The sequence below is a fragment of the Lynx rufus genome, unplaced genomic scaffold, assembly GCF_022079265.1.
Source record: "Lynx rufus isolate CCGP_SWC_20201006 ecotype Redwood Valley unplaced genomic scaffold, mLynRuf1.p SCAF_15, whole genome shotgun sequence".
Taxonomy (NCBI): Eukaryota; Metazoa; Chordata; class Mammalia; order Carnivora; family Felidae; genus Lynx; species Lynx rufus.
In genome coordinates, this window is record NW_025814829.1 from 17,264,325 (window position 1) to 17,278,190 (window position 13,866).

A 13,866-nucleotide genomic window follows, 5' to 3' on the forward strand; every position below is an offset into this window, starting at 1 on the left:
ATAGTGTGTGTTGTGTTATTCCAATGTCTTATTTATAGAACTTACTTATTTCTAAAATATCTAGGGTTATAAAGTCATTCACATATCTCGTGATACAGTTTTACCATTTTCATTGTTTTGAGCTTACTGGCACAAAAATTAATAGGAAACATACATATCAGTAATGTAATGGTTGATTGAATGGTTGATTGAACTCATGATTGAAAATCAGGACCAGTGTACCACAGACTATCACGCTGATTTACCTGAACTTTCATTCTATGGGATTATTTCTTATAGTCATATTCTCTGCTCTATCTGCCACGTCAACGATGAACTTTGAGCAAACACCTTTTATTTAGGATTTAGTTTCACAACTGAGTGTACCATCTATCCCTTGAATAATTTTAAATATTTAAATCACTTTATTACTTTTGTAATTTTTCCCAATTTAACACCTAATTTGGATAGGTGGAATTCTACCTATCACTGCCATGCTAACTTATGTCCACACCCACACATATATACATGCACGCATGTAAGCATGTATACGGAAAAATGCAATTAATATATTTTCTGCATGATTAGTTAACCACTTTCTCCAGTTACTAGGTTGTAATTATAATAGTAGTAATTATCTCTTATTTGAGAATACTATCTCATCTGTATCATCTGTTTCATTGGCAGTGAGTCTATGTTTTTAAAATTTTCAATATAGAGATACATAGTGAGCAGAATGCCAAATAATATTAATAAAATATTTAGGAAATGGCTATTACCTATTGAAAGAACTGTGCTGAAATGATTTAGATCAAGACTGTGTATGACTATATAAAATTTATCAATGTGATGACAGGTGATCTTTATTTCTTAGCATGTTCTTATGCATTTCTCTTGTTTACACTAATTCTTACACTAATAATCCAGAGATTTCCTTGTATCTATTTTCTTCAGGAAGCTTTTTTGCAGTTTAAAATTGGGATATTTATCCTTCCAGTGGCCTTCTGCTAATCCTATCTTAGGGACCTACCCCTTCGTTGATTGTGTCTACTTCTGCTAATATACTGTGGTCTACTCAAAAATGGAGTTACTGATTGGCCACCACTTTATATGTAGAAGCCAATATAAAGACTGAAATATAATAAATTATCAAAATATTTATTCAATAATACCACTTATTAAATTATTTATTAAATAAATGTAACTGTACACAGAGTGTACTTAGTTACATACTTCACCTCAATTAAATAATTATAAACATTTTGTAAGGGAATCTAAAAAATCTACCTGGAGTGGGAAATTAGTAACTTTTGCTAATGAATAAGTTTTTGAATACACTTACTAGCCCCTCCTGACCCTAGTATTTATATGGGTCATAAGTATAAATTAGCGAATACCTGTTAATGTTTCAGATCCCTGTAATAATATGTTAATTATCCTAGCTGAAATTTCCAATACCACAGCCTTTAGAATATGCTCACAGGAAGCCTTTCCAAGGGTGACAGTGGGAACAAAGATGATACTATAAAAATAAATTTCCACATCTGTAATTTCCCTATAGTCTCTACTAAGATTGATCTGCCTATGGACTGACCTATGTATGCCCATAGGTTCTCCTTTCTCACATACCTTTCTCTAAAACTCCTACTCAAAAATGAAATACATCCTCTTGCTGTCTTGAATTTTATTCTGATGTATTGTTCCTGGGTGTAAAACCACCTACGATGCAAAAAAAAGTGTCAATTAGAATTATTGGTTTTTGTGGAAGCCCCTCTTATGATTTATTATAGCATAAATATTCTTGCTTTTTTTCATACATATTTTTGTTTGAGTTAATGAGGCTTTTTTTTTTCAACGTTTATTTATTTTTGGGACAGAGAGAGACACAGCATGAACGGGGGAGGAGCAGAGAGAGAGGGAGACACAGAATCAGAAACAGGCTCCAGGCTCCGAGCCATCAGCCCAGAGCCTGACGCGGGGCTCGAACTCACGGACCGCGAGATCGTGACCTGGCTGAAGTCGGACGCTTAACCGACTGCGCCACCCAGGCGCCCCTCGTTAATGAGGCTTTAAAAGCAGAGTATTTTGGCACTTGTTGAGATATTTTAAATTCAAATATATTGTAGGGAAGTTAGTGACAGTGATATTTCCTCTTCCATCTTTCAACAGGTTTTGTCAAATAATCCATGGCTCCTTAGGAAGAGAATTTTAAAAACAAATCAAAGAAAGTACCGAAAGATAAAATAATTAAGCAGTGTTTAAAGTTAAGCAATATTTTAAAGCTTCCTCACCACTCATCGTTAGGATGAGTGAGTAGCTGGAAAGAAAGCTGTGGGAAAAAAACAAAAAGCTAAGTTTGTTTATGATGCCAGTTCTTTTCCCTGTCACTGGAGTGCTTCCCAGGATGGCCACAATTTTCAGGATGCACTGAGTAAACAAATGTGATTTCTTTCAAATACAGTGTTCATAATTCAATGAAATAGGTAATAATTTCATGAAGTCTTTGTTCCAATCATGGTCATTTCTCATTATTTTTTATAATATGTTGTATATTCTACTTACTAATACTGAAGTAGCTTTTAGTTCATGTGATTTTAGCAGTATATAATTTTCTCTTTCATTAAATACAAGGGAAATGATGGTGAAAGAAAACAAAGTGAATGGATTTATTTCTTATTTTATCCATGTTCTTACTACTTAGATGTCAATCAAAATCAGAATGCTGTATACCCATACAAACTCAGAAATAATTCCTTTTCTTAAATCTTACACCCTCATAAATAACATAATTTTAACCACATATTAGACTATTGCAATTTAGGTAACAAGAACTTGTATCATCTTATTTTATAAATCATTTTAAACATGGAAAACTTAATTACATTACCTGCAAATGATGTTTTTCATGGCTTAAAAATTGTATTTCATAATTTATATCTTGGTTTTAAAAATATTTCTTACATATGTATCAGTATGTTATTTGAATTGAAAAAATGGAAAACATTTTCTGGAGAAATTAATCTGATTTGGCTGATTGGCTTGACAACAATGGCTGCTTTTGTTATAAAAAAATAAAATAGAAAATAGACATAAAATTCAATTTTAAGTTTTTGACAAGAACCATTTAAACATGAGACATTAAAAACATTTGAAAAATGTAATTTGTATAATGTCCATATTATAATTATAATTTTACTAAATTGTTTGAAAATCTGATAAAATTAAACTTATCCACACAAAGGTATTTATATATATAATATATAACATATATATTATATATATAAATCACATTTCAGTCTCCAACTTTTTCTACTTCATCTGTAATTATCTCTTATATATATAATATACATATATAATTACTAGTCATGTGATATAACTTACAAAAACCTTTGTACAATTTTAAGAAATTGGAAAAGCAGATGTATCTAATGATAGAGAAACGAGTTCTATTACATATCAAACTGGTTTCTGTTCCTTTGATTTCAACAAAGTTGATAAGGGACTAGTTATCAGTTGATAGATCATTAATTATAGTTTGTGATAATAGATTGTTATATAAATTATGATTTATAACTTGAAGTGGGTTCAAATAATTGTGTGCTATAGATATATTAAAATTCCTTCCCTGCCACATACTCCTTTATGTGACCCAGTTTTCTCAGAGTTATTGTAATCATTATTTTGCAATTCTAAAAGTCTGTAATTACATAATAACTATAACACTAGATAATCTATGAGGGCAGAAGGGAAGACTTGCTGTGTATTTCTTTCTTTCTTTTTTTTTTTTTAAGACTTGCCCTGTATTTCTAACCAACTTGCTACTTATTAACCCTAAAGAATTCATGAATTGGTGAAGTTGGGAGTTCAGAAAAGGCAAATTAGAGTTGAATACTTGAGCTGAGTCCAAAGAATGAATAGATGAAGAAAGAGTTTAAATATTTGCAGGTAAAAGAAAGTAAAGGTGTTATATTGTGGAGTATGTCAAGAAAAAAAAGGAAGTCAGTGTTAACAGTGGTAAAGTGAAAGCTAGAAATGCCCTTTAGAAGGCACAGAGATATCCAGACATCAGCTCCCTTTTACTCAGTTGAACTCTTTAGAGTTTATGTTGCTGCCAATGTAAAGATCCTAATGGAATAGAAAAAGAGCAGGAGTTGGATATATTTGGATTGTTAGAAAGGTTGGTACAGCTGATCTTGCCAGGTGGACTTGCATGGAGGGAGACTGTAGACCAATAACGGTAAACAGTGGTTACCGCCTACACAGATTTGCACTCTATTCATTTAGCGCCATATTCACCATCATAACCCTTGTCCATTCCATTTTGAGCTCTCACTGGAAGTGTTGCAATATACTTCTATTTGGTTTTCATCTTCTGATCTTTTCCACCTTTTCGTTTCTTCATTCCTCACCAATACAATTCCACATAGCAGCCAGTGTTGTCGTGTTTGTGGTTGTTTAAATTAGGTCATGCCAGCCCATTGCTGAAAACTTACAAAAAATTCTCAGTCAACTTATTGTGCATGTTATATGCCAATCTTTGGATGTATCCTGTAAGTGGAATGATTATATAATTCCTTGTGTAAAAGTTTCTGAAGGTGAAAGAGGGAACTATTGATTATTACACCAAAACAAGAGTTATAACCTCATTTGGGGCAAGCTGGAATGTATAGTTACCCTCTTTATAATGGCCCATGTCATCTGCCTCCTAACTATCCAGCAACCTCATCACATTTCAGTCTCCAACTTTTTCTCTCTATTTCATCTGTAATTATCTCTTATTTATTCGATACAATCATTTGTATTTTTTCAATACAAGTGGTATTATTATTCTTCCCATTGCTTCACCATCCTCACCAAAGTTTCCTCTGCTTTCCCAGTTACTTCCTACCATATCGTATTTGAATTTTTTACATATTACTTTTTACTCTCTGACTGAATTTGTCTATTTTCATGTCATTTGTCTCTTCTCACAAGAATGAGGTTGTTTCAAAGAATGTACTTTGCCTGACTTATTCATTACTCTGTCCCCAGGGCCTAGAACAATGTCTGGCACATTCAAGGAAATTAAATTTGTTCAGTAAATACCTGAATAATGTAATTCATGCAACATTTCATAAAACACTGCATTCGAATAGCCAAGATATCCTGAGATATTGAAACACCAATTTGTATTAGGGATCAAAAATAAATAAATATATGAAATACTGCAAAAGTAAAAGAAAGAGGATTTTAGATTGACACACTGTGGATAACACATTGATTTTGAAACAGGTAATATTGACATTTTCGAAGGAATAATCCTTTGTTTATTATTATCTACTATATTGTAGGATTTTAGGATATCTGGCTGTGGTTTACTAAAAACCAACAGTAATTCTGTCTTTGTGACAATGAGATGTGTTCTCATGTACTTTACTCCTTAGAGAGGTGATAAAGGTTGAAAACCATCGAGTTAAAAAAAAGAAAAAGCTTAATGACATTCATATTTATGGCATGAAGGTAATGTAAAAGCTGGTAAAAATCTAATAGAGGAGAAGGGACACATTTCCCTTGAGGTTGCAAATGATAAGAAGATTTGGGGCACCTGGGTGGCTCAGTTGGTTAAGCGTCTGACTCTTGATTTAGGCTCAGGTCATGATCTCATTGTTCATGAAATCGATCCCTGCTTGGGATTCTCTCTCCCCCTTTCTCTCTCCCCCTTCCCTGTTCATGTGCTCATGCTTTCTCTCAATCTCTCTCTCTCTAATAATAAATAAATAAACTTAAAAAAATAACTAAGGTTTCACATGTGTCTGAACTGTCCAAGCATTTTTTAAAAGTAGGTCCTCTACTGAGCTAGAAATAGATTTGAATATTACCCATATTATAACATATGTGAGCAGATCACCTTCTCCAGTGAAAACAGAGAGAAGAAAAAGGCAGTAGGCTGAGTTCATAAATCTTAAGGGTCACCAAAACCTAGGAAGCAGGGCAGAGAAGTTCCTATAGAAACAGAATAAATAAACTTGGGTAAATATCTATGAGATTAATCACAAGGTTTTTTTTTTTATCAATTATAAGTTATTTCAATATTCTTCTGAATTAGTTTTGAATTAAGAGAAAAAATGGGAACAAGACTTTTGATCTTTGATCCTTTCCTCTATTAATCTTAATATTGGATGATTACTTAATAACTTACTGTCATATGACTGGCTCTGTTAAAGAATGAAATAGATAAAATCATGTTTGAATAAATTCAAGTTAGCTAATTTCCTAAATGGAAATCCAATGTGCAGTGTTTTAAGAATACTAAAAACATAAGCTAATAAGAATGTGATATATAAAGTCTTCAAAATATCGCCATCTGGAAGTGTTCACTGCAGCATAATATAATTCATGAAGTATTATTTTAAATCTATTTGATTACTGATCATTTTATTTCTATATAAGTTTCTTGAAATAATTTATTATTATGGAATATTTGTGTTCATACTTATTGTGCTTCTGAAATGGAAATATGATATTAGCATGTTATTTTGAACAAAAAAAGAGCTTTCAATATGGATAAGTGTAGTATAGACTCATTTCAACTCTCAATCACAATAATAGTATAGATTCCTTATGATTTATGTATGGGCTTCATACTAGCAGTGTGTTTAATGACCCACCTTAATTCTGAATTTTTCAATCCACTAAAGCTTATAGATCAAATGATTTTGACATTGAAACCAAATTCCTAGAGTCAGAAATCAGCTGAATCTATATTAAGGTGTCCTAATTATACACCCATGTTTTTCTTCAATAAATGTTTATTGCTATGTGTAATGACTGAAATAGACAATGAAAGACCATCATTACCAAATGATAAACAAGGTACACATACTCCTGCCCTTCCGATCTAGGGAGTCCTACAATCTAGGGAGTCTTACAATCCAGGGAGTCCTACAATCTAAGGAGTCTGTTAGAACCTACAGGAAACTAAATAGACAATTTTTAATTTTCAATGTAAGAGCTACGACAGTATTTCAAATGTATGAGGGCAGCCAGTTTTATAACAATCATATGTTCATAACAAAGGCCAAGACTCTAGAGGTTTTCTAATCCCTACATAAACAATGTCTCTGAAAACAAATGACAGAAATTTGTAGCCCATTTCAGATACAAAGCTTTTGTTAAATTTTCTAATACTCAGTTCATCCATCTACAGTATAAAGATGATAGTAGCACCTATACCATAAGGTTTTGATGAAAATTAAATTAGGCTTTACTTGTAATTCATAATGCCTAGAATGTATGTGTATGATTTTAATATATTACTGATATTATTATATGCTTACTGAAGTTCCCAGTGTAATCCAGGAGAGAAAGGCTAAATAGCAGACAAGAGGTAAAAAGGAGAAAAAAAGAGAACAAAATGTGACACTCTGTTGACTCTGAATGATTATAAATCCCCATTAAGTGGGTGGACAAAACAAATTTAAGTGTAAAGTAATTTTTATTTAAATGCAATGTTTGAACCACTCCACAGGTCCCCAGAATCTTCACAAATAACTATCACTGTTTTCAGTGTTTGTGATATACATGAATGAATATATATATGAGAATATATATATGTATTAATGAAACTTGTGGTTAAGGAGGAAATGGCACCAGAATTTATCATGAAATACATGATGTTTCTGTATTTCTTCCTCCAGGAATCTTCATAAATCTCAGTCTTGTGTAGGACATGTTTCTTTCATACAATATGCAGTTGGGTATATTAAGTCAATACAAGGTAGATTTTGAGTCCAAATGAAAATTTCAACTCCCATCTCCTTTTCATGTATTTATACCATTTATGAAATCAAAAACCCTTTTGATAATACATGTTAATGAAAGAGAAGTTTATCATGTTGATAAATTTCTATCACAATATACATTGAGTGAAAAATAAAAAACAGAATGAAATTAATTAAAATAACTAATGTACCTTAGGGGCGCCTGCGTGGCTCAGTCCATTAAGCATCCGACTTCAGCTCAAGTCATGATCTCGTGGTTCATGAGTTCCAGCCCCATGTCGGGCTCTGTGCTGACAGCTCAGAGCCTGGAACCTACTTTGGATTCTGTGTCTCCCTCTCTCTTTGCCCCTCCCCCACTCTCTCTCTCTCTCTCTCTCTCTCTCCCTCTCCCTCTCCCTCTCTCCCCTCTCTCAAAAATAAACATTAAAAAATATAAAAATAAATAAAACAACTAATGTACATTAAAAACAGGACTTCAATTTGGATATATATTCATATAATAAAAGCCTCCCCCCAAAGAAAAAAAATATGAGTTATACATGTTTATATTTGTAAAATGTGAAAAACATTTTGATTTATTAATATGCTTTATCATATTCTTTTTAAAAAAATACAAGGCCCAAATCATTACAAAAACCTACTTTGCATTAAAACATATTCAGTCTTTTTAAAACAATAAAAATACAAAATAGTAGAATTAGTAAAAATGTTACTATTACAAAAGAAGCTTGGCAAATACCTGTTCATTCATGTCATTAATCATGTCTATGATATGACTACTGTATTCTAATCAAAGAACTGATGATATAAACACATATAAGATGAATAATAAGGAACCATGAAATAACCATGGTGAATGATAAGGAACCATGAAATAAGAGCAATGATATAGAATTTGGAGAGTCAATAGATGCATGGGTTAATTTTTTTATTACTAATCAGAATTGTTGATTAGATATAAGATATAGAAGGCAGTATGTCAAGGATATAGAATAGCACTATGGAGATAGATTTAAGAGTCTTCATAAGTTTAATGGTGATTATAGATTCAGATGTAGGAAATACTGTTTAGAAGAAGTATTTTAGATATTTGGGGTTTTTGATTCAGTATTTGAATATTTTTTCATATATTTAAGAAATTGCCGGGGCGCCTGGGTGGCTCAGTCGGTTAAGCGGCCGACTTCGGCTCAGGTCACGATCTCGCGGTCCGTGAGTTCGAGCCCCGCGTCGGGCTCTGTGCTGACAGCTCAGAGCCTGGAGCCTGTTTCAGATTCTGTGTCTCCCTCTCTCTGACCCTCCCCCATTCATGCTCTGTCTCTCTCTGTCTCAAAAATAAATAAACGTTAAAAAAAATTAAAAAAAAAAAAAAGAGAAATTGTCAACTATTATATAAGCTAAAATTATTGGCCTCTCAGCTTCCAATGCAATTCCCTAGGGCCAGGTTCATGAACAAGTCTCTATTACGTAGAAGTTGTTGTTACTGATGAATCTCACCATTCTACCTTTATGATAGGGTACTTTATTTTTTTAATTAAATTTTCCTCAAACATGTTGCAGCTAGTGTTTTGGTATAAAAACTTTCAAACAAGTGCATGTACTTCTGATTTCTGGCAGTTATAAGTAAAGGAGAAATAAAAAACAATTGTCTTCCTGCTTTTTTAAGGCTGTCATTCTGCTGAGTCAAACAAGACGGAACATATTCTAGCCAGTAGGAAAGAGTTAAATGTAGAAAAGAAAATATGTGTTACTTCCTAGGTGTCTTAAAATGTAGTGGCAAGCATTGCTTCTCTTTGTATCTTATTTGTCAGAAGTTAGCCACATATTTTCACCAGTTTTCCAGGACAAAGTCGTTTCTGTGCTACATGAAATCCAAGAGTAGTATTATTGCAGAAGACTTCAATATATGTTTGAGGGCTCTCTGCAGATGCTTTAGCTGCAGGCTTTTTCTTGTAAGCCATTAATTCCAGAAACATGGAGATCAGAATACACTCCAGCAGTGGTTCTGCTAACTGTTGCTGTGAATTTTAGTTTCTATCTCGTAACCAACAGTGGTGCATGGTTCTAGGGCTTGGTGACAATGGCTGTGGTTTATTACCAGACCGGTTTTGCATGGTGGTCAGGGCAGTGCTCCTGGCTGCTTTGCCTCCGGGCCTTCATTGCCAGACTGCTCTGTGAACTACACAGTATCTTTTTTAATGCACTCTTTGTCTCTTTAAAGCAGCTGGATCCAGCTCTTCTTGTGACTAAGAATTTTCTGACTCTTGTACAATGATTATGCAGACAGATGGTAAGAGATCTGATAACAGAATCCAGAGGAATGCCATCTTCTTTTTTTCTAAGGAAAATTAGGTACCAGGTATAGAAATCCATCCACACCAATGTTAGTTAATATATTTAAAAGATATTTGGATTGTAAAGATAATGTGAGGTACTTCAGTTTTAGGAATCTCAGTTGTAGGAGTTTTTTAACTCTTCTATACAAATTTTCAGGTGCACCCACACAAACAGTTATTTTCAGTTCTGCTGAGTGATTTAGAATTTCAGTGTCTCATTTCTAAATTTCTTACCAAAAAATCAGATTAGCTCAGCACACGATTTTTGGCCAATAGTGTTGGGTGCCTTTCTCCCTTCTTCAATCATTTCTGACACTCAGTTTCAGGTCTGCACATCTTTCTCTCTATAAAAAACACCATCTGCTATGACACGAAACCCAAAACTTTAAGTGACTAAAAAACAAAGCTGTATTTCCCACTTACAACAAGTCTTATGTGAATACTATTTGTCAGATGGCTCTCTTTGGTGGCTCTTCTCCAAGTAATAAATTTTAAGATTCATGCATCTTTCATTGTATATATATATCTCTAGTAACATAACATCTTTAATTGCCAGTCATGTAGACCAGGACAGAGAGAGTGGGAAAGATCATGATCAAAATAATTTTCCCCCAAAGTCCTTTGACCAGAACTCAGTCATGAACTCACATGGGTGGAAGACAGGTTAGGAAGTATATCTTCTATGTGCCAAGAAGGAAAATTACTTCCTTGAATGGTCATACATTTGTCTCCACATTATCCCAGGGTTAAACTTGTTGCTAGTGGTCAGTTTCTCTGAAAAAGATAGGCGAATAACATACCCTACAAAGCATTTAATATAATCTTTTAGAAACAGGAAGTGTCCACAAAATTTCAGGAGATACTATTTTCATTTTATAAGTTAACCAACCAGGCTCAGGGAAGCTAAGTAATTGTCCCATCATCTCACAGCTGATTAGTGAAGGGCCAGATTTAAAATGATAGTTTATCTCCAGTGCCCACATTCTTAAACAGTATTCTCCATTGGCCTTTTATTCTGAAATTTCAAAAATTTTCTTTTGATATTAATTGCATTTATGTATTTATTGTTATATTTTAACCAAAATCTTCATGTCTTAGAAAATAAAAAGTAGGGATGTCTTCTCATTTCAACTTAGTCTGTCAAGTCTAAATGGAAGGAGTAAATAATTTTTAGCAAATAGGGAAATTAAAACAAAAATACAAAGAACAAATTATCTACTTAATAGAATAAAATTAAGAATGTAGTGAGAAATAGCATAACAATTTCATAGAAAAATTACATGTTTAAAAAATCCACACACATAGTAATATATTTTAATATCTATATTAGTCAATGAATTTTGACAAATAGATTTTTAAACTTTCATGAATAACAAAAATTTTGCTCAAAGTATCTATGATAGAAGTATGTGACAAAACAATTGATTGGTTTAGCATCAATTTGTAGCCACTAGGATTTTGAGCATTATACAATGAGACATATCACACAAAATGTGGGACAAGGGAATATTAACATATTGCTAGTGGAAATATAAGTACAGTATTTGGGAACTGGAAAACTGTTCCATACATCTAAAACCACAAATAAATAGGTGTGACTGATATTTATTGACTTGTTTGGTTTCCTCTCGAATTATTTCTAAAATGCAGAAGCTTGCATTCTTTGATATTTGGGATTAAGGTAGTATTTAAGATGTTAGTTGGATACATTTGTTCAGGCTTTGAAGTAGAACCAAAGTATTCAGAGATAAGAGCATTCAAGAAGACAATCATTTTGCTGTTCTTGATGATAGGGAAATCAGCATGGTTCTGATGTCTGAAATAATAATAGGAGTTTCCTGATTCAGGATACCAGATTGCAGAACTGGGAAGGACAGGTCTGTTTTGTGTTGTGAAATCTTATTTCTGGAGACAGACTAGAGAGATTTCAGCCCTCCTCAATAATCCTGGAAAGCTATTATATGCGTGTACACACACACACACACAAACACACTTCCTTCATTAAATTCCCTTATATGAAAAATAACAAGGTATTTCTGTTATCTGTAATTAAGAATACTGCTCAGTAGAGTAATTGAGATCATAAACATTTAAGGAATAGGTATATGTATAGGTTTTTACCAATTAGTTTATAGGCAGTGAGGATCTAGTTTCAGTAAAGTGACGTGGAAAGCCACATCATTCAGTGTACAGAAATGAAGTACCTATTGAAGCAAAGAGAAATAATAGACTAGCATGAGTTAGGGATCATGAGGAATGTAAGGACTGTGGCTGTCTGCTTCTGTTTACCCTGGAAAAAGAATAGATTTATGTTTTAAAATTTGCATCTTAAGGCATGGACAAAAAACCAACAAAACAGTTTCTATAATTTCCTTAAAAGACCTCTTATATCACAGCCAAACAAAAACCCTAAGGGCAGACACAGCTGAAATTAATGAGCCACTGCTAATCTTGTGTGTTGGAAAATTACAACACAGGTTTAATGTATAACTTCACAAGTTTTTGTTTGTTTCAGACTTAGAGATCTGATTGGGAAAGAATAGGAAACAAGATCTTACTGGTGACATTTAGGAAGAAGGAGAGATCTTGCTAGTAGAAAAAAACATTATTCTTGACATTGTTAAAGAACAATAGGGCAAACTTTATTTAGGAGGTATACCAGAATGGGGTTTTGCAGTATGGGAGAGAAATTGGGCTCCACTCCATATACAGTAAGGAAAAGTGGGAATTTATAGCCAGAAAGCAAAAGGTAGTTCATGGATGTTTTTGATGGAAATGCATTATAGAGCCTATGTAATTCCTTCATTACACTAGAGGCTATTTAAGATTTGGAACAAATCTCATTTCTCTGTAACGAGAAAATATTCCCCATTTTAGAATCATTACCTTGGTTTTGGAATTCGGCAATGACCAATTATCTGGTTTATGAAAGGTTTTGCATTGGATTTTTTCCACAAGCAGGAATTGAAGATTTTAGCATCACAAAGGAATGCAGAGGTGACTAAGGAGGAGAGTAGGGTAGGGAGCCCTTGTGGCAATGTTTCTCTCAGCACATATTGTTGTGCATTTTCCCTGCAAGGCTAGGTGCTTTATTCTAAAATGCAGAGATCCATTCAAATGTAGAGGCAATGGTTAATGGTATTGTTGGGACTGCTGGATGCGCAGGGACAGAGTGAAACCAGTAATATTGGAAGGTTCTTTTTAAAAAGATGTTGGAGGGAAATATTGTGAAGGAGCTTTCGGAACAGATAATGAGTGTGAAGATGCTTTTCTCAAATGTTATTTCTCAGGCAAAACCCTTCTTCAATGACAGTTCTTAATCTGGGGGAAAGTTAATCTATTTAACTCAGTGAACCTCTTCTCCAAGTCAACCCAATAATAGTTGATCAAAGTATCCAGGATGGCAGTGATAGAAGTTGTATGTGTGTGTGTTCTTTTAATTTAATTTCATGAAGCTGATCAGGCTACTGTCAATTTTAATATCGATTCAGCCAGCAGTAAAAACCAATGCTTAATCTTCAAAAAAAAATACTATATATCATCAAGGATACCAGTTAATCACTGGAGCCCTTCTAACATGGAAGAGGTAGAATGTTTTCTTCACAGAACATACTAACTCAAGATCTAGAAAGGATTTGTTGAGATAAAGTAGGAGAAATGAAAAGATAGGAGATCATCAAAATCTGACGAAATATTTCAATGTAATTTTAGTTTTAAAAAATTAATAAAAAATTCCTTAGGAAGCCAACATGAGCTATTATTTATTTTATACTCTATATTGTTATTGTATTAAA